The sequence below is a fragment of the Morus notabilis genome, unplaced genomic scaffold (assembly GCF_000414095.1).
Source record: "Morus notabilis unplaced genomic scaffold, ASM41409v2 Scaffold613, whole genome shotgun sequence".
Lineage (NCBI taxonomy): Eukaryota > Viridiplantae > Streptophyta > Magnoliopsida > Rosales > Moraceae > Morus > Morus notabilis.
The window spans coordinates 15,592-20,076 of NW_010362242.1; positions in this window are offsets into that span (position 1 = coordinate 15,592).

The window sequence follows — 4,485 nt, forward strand, 5'->3', positions numbered from 1 at the left end:
GGCAGAAGCGATCCCAAAGAAATCAATCCTTCTTTCTTCCAGAAATTCGACTCTGAAGGTTAGTTCCTCAACGTACTTCTGGATTTGAATGATTTGAATCCAATCGATCCTTATTTCTTTCACTGTGCGTAACAACCAAAACTAGGTTATGTTCCTCAACTAAGAAAAAGAAATGATTTGAATCCAATCATACATACTTCTGGATTCGGAAAAACAAACAAGAATTCAGAAAAATCTCCAATTCAATTAATTTTAGTGGTAGTACTGCCGTTTGGTTGTTGCCTTGAATGGTCTCGACACGATGGCCATGTGCAAAACTATTAAAGACTCTCAACTTCAATATAAAGGCAGCTACTTACCATTGGACCACAAGACTTGCAGATGAGAATGCTGGTGTTGACTTCTTGTACTAAACTAGACTAATAATGTATAAGATCATCTTTCCCGTGTTTTTCTCTCTCTCTTCTTCTTGTTACAAAATTAAAATTGGGCCACATCTAAAATCATATTTGTATGTGAAAGCGAGGACTAAAGAAGAAAATTATGTAAGTAATCATATTGATGTTCACCGTTTGTATGTGAAAGTGAAGACTAGCTAAGGGAAGAAAATATAAGTGTACATATTTGCTCAGAATTTGAAACGAAATATTTTCTATGGACTTTGACTAAGACAAGAATCTAATTGCATCTATTATATATATATATATATATATATATATGCTATAGAAGTGAAAAAAATTGATTTCATTCTTCATACCAAAGTTTAATCAGATTGCTTTTACCAACTGTCGTTCATCTTTTATAACAACCACACCCCAACCTATCATCATTTCTGTTTAAATGGCTTGCTTTTTATTTTTTGTTTAGGATGGACAAGTTCCTATCATCATCTGACAACCACACCCCAACCTCTGGAACTGTAGCATCATCTTCCCGATCCCCTAATCGTACAACAAACGAATCGCCTGTCTCTGACGTGGTTTTCAAAACACCAGCCCCTAGATCACCAAAAGATGTGATTGATTTAGAATATGAGAATGATGAGACATCTAGTAAGAAAAAGCCTGTTAGGAAATCTGAGGTTTGGGATCATTTTACTGTTAAGAAAGGGAGGAATCCAGGTGATGAAAGAGGGGTGTGTAATTACTGTGGGAAGGACTATGCTTGTAGTTCTAGAACGCACGGGACAAGTAGCATGTTGGTTCATTTAAGAAAATGCAAAAAGAATCCCTTTAGAGTTGAAGATAAGAAGCAGAAATTGTTAAGTTTCGGTGCGAGTAGTGAAAGTGGGAGTGGTTTGTTGGCAATTGGGTATAGTAAAGAAGCTTGTAGGAAAGCTTTTGCTAAGATGGTGATCATGGATGAGCTGCCGTTTAGGAGTGTAGAAGGGGATGGGTTTAAACATTTTTGCCAAGTGATGCAGCCCAAATTTATTCCTCCCTCAAGAATAACAGTTGCTAGAGATGTTTTGCAATTGTTTAGTGAGGAAAAGGCTAAATTAAAAGTTTCTTTATGCAAGGATTGTAAGAGGGTGTCCTTTACAACTGATGGTTGGACTTCTTTACAAAACATACACTATATGTGTCTAACTGCCCACTACATTGATTCTGATTGGAAGCTTCAAAAGAGAATTATCAACTTTTGTACCATGCCAAATGGAAAAGGGGAAACCATTGGGAGGTTGATTGAGCAATGTATGCATGGATGGGGGCTTGAAAATGTGTTCACAGTGACAGTAGATAATGCTGCTGCCAATGATTCAGCCTTGAGTTATTTCAAACGGAGGGTGAATGGGTGGAAGGGTGTTATTTTGGACGGTGAATTTCTCCATCAGCGTTGTGTTGCTCACATTGTTAACCTCATTGTAAATGAAGGACTAAAGGAGATGCATAGCTCAATAACAGCAATTCAAAATGCTGTTAAGTATGTCAAATCTTCTCCTGCAAGGTTACAAAAGTTCAAAGATTGTGTGAAGCAAGAGAAAGTTGAATATAAGGGTTCGTTGGTTTTAGATGTCCCAACTAGGTGGAACTCAACATACATGATGTTAGATGTTGCTATTAAGTTCCAAAAGGCTTTTGATAGATATGAAGAGGAGGATGAAAAGTTCTTAGGATACTTTTTGGAAGAAGATGGTGGGAAGAGAAAAGTGGGACCACCAATGGAGGAAGATTGGGCAAATGCTAAGGTTTTTGTTCAATTTCTTAAGACTTTTTATGAAGTCACTTTGAAATTTAGTGCATCACAACATGTCACTTCCAACACTTTTTTCCATGAGATTTGTTCCATTCAAAGACAGTTGAGTGAGTTGTGTGAAAGTAGTGATTGCTTGTTGTCGACCATGGCTCTTGGGATGAGAAGGAAGTTTGAAAAATATTGGGGCAATGGAGAAAATATTAACTGTATATTGTTTATTGTTGTTGTACTTGACCCTAGATATAAAAGGGACTATCTTCGGTACTGTTTTAGCATGATTTATGATGCTACCACAGCCTCTAAGTTATGCAAAAAAGTGGATGACACATTGTCTAGTTTGATGTCCTTTTATGGTAAAGGGGTTGATAATGAAAAAAATGGAGAAATGGCAGCAAATACTCCCAAAGAATGACCTGTTCAAGTGGTCAATGAGTTGTTAAATCAATTCTTGAAGCAACGAGGGGGTTATATGGAGAAAAATGACCTGGACAGGTATCTAGTTGATGAGAATGTGAACCCTTTAACCCCTGATTTTGATATTTTAGAATGGTAGAAAGATAATAGTAAGAAGTTCAAGGTTTTGTCTCAAATTGCCTGTGACGTACTTGTTGTCCAAGTCTCCACAGTTGCTTCCAAGTCAGCTTTTAGTACTGGTGGTCGCATTTTGGATCCATTTAGGAGTTCTTTGAATCCTAAGATGGTGGAGGCTCTTGTTTGTACTCAAAATTGGTTGAAGTCTACACATGATTCTATGCAAGTAAGAGACTATTTGGATGACTTGGAGACTTATGAAAATCTAGGTAAGACAATAATTTGTATGTATCTTAATCTATTTTATTATATAAACTCTAAACTATCCAAATTATTACTTAAGCTATTTTCATTTCTCTTGTAGATAACTCAACTTCATGTCCTACTACAACCATTGAGGAGCCTATGAGTGTGGATTGATAAAGATGGTTGATGTTGCAATGCTTGCTTTGGATGGATTTGAATTAAGATTTAAGCCTCTATGTTTGCTTTGCTTAAGCTATTTATTTTATGTTAAGACTAATTTATAAGTGTAGACTAATTTATGTTTGCTTTGTATTTGATGTTGGATGGGCTATTTTGCTTCATGTTTGATGTTAGATGGATTGATAAACATGGTTGCTATTTCTATTTAATGATGAAGTTTCAATATTATATTGAACTTTAAGTTTTTGATTTTTTGAATGTTGAAACCGACCACCCAACCCACCCCGCACCGCCCCAACCCAACCCGAACATCGTTGGATTGTGAAATTTTTTTAACATCGTTGGGGCAAAATATGTGTAACCCGCACCCTTTGGGGCGGGGAAAAAAAAATCATACCCCGCACCAACCCAACCCATGAACACCCTTAAGTAAAGGTATGACAATACACTGTCATAAACTTATCCATTAGAAAATCATGGATTAGATGTGCTAAGTGACACAGTTTTACCCAGTCATCAATATAAATAGTATGATTTTCGTGATAATCAAGAGGTGTTGTAAGAAAGAAATTACAACAAGAGTGGAGCAAACTAATTAAGGATAGTATTTATCTATTAAGAAAAATTTGGTGGTGACGCCAATCTAAAGCAGATTTATTAGGACTTATAATTGAAACTTTGAGGACGGAAGTCATGAATTTATAAGTCAAACTCTTAATCGAGGATATGAAATGTAATCCTTTTAAAGGAGGAGATCTCTTGCATAAGTAAAGGAACAGTAAGGACTAATAGTTTAGTCAGTATGATAAGTAAGTTAAAGGTAAGATAATGAAGTATCAAACGTAGCAATGGTTTAAGGATTTTGTTTTATATATACCCTGCCCGATGATAAATAGGAGAAACACTATTATCAATCTAGGAATCTAAAGAAAATGGAAGAATTTTTAGGTGTAATCATTCTTACACTGGGAGGATGACCTTATTGAGTTTAGAGGTCGATGATTAGGCTAAGAAGGATGGGTGTATAATAATTAAGACTATGATCTATGCTTTGAGAGGTACAAGGATCGAAAGACAAATGATCCTACTTAAGAACAAAAATGTCAATAGAAGGTAATACTTAAAAATATACCTAATTTTAGGAGAAATTATTGGAATTTTTCCAGAGTCATAAGTTTAAAATAATTTTTCTTTGAGGAAAGTAAACACGAGATGAAATGAGCTTAAGAACTCGATTATATAAAGAGTAAATTAGAAGGGAGAATGCTAAATTACGCAGATGGTATCCCCTTGAATGAGTTCATACTTTCGAGAGTAGTTTGAACTCGACAC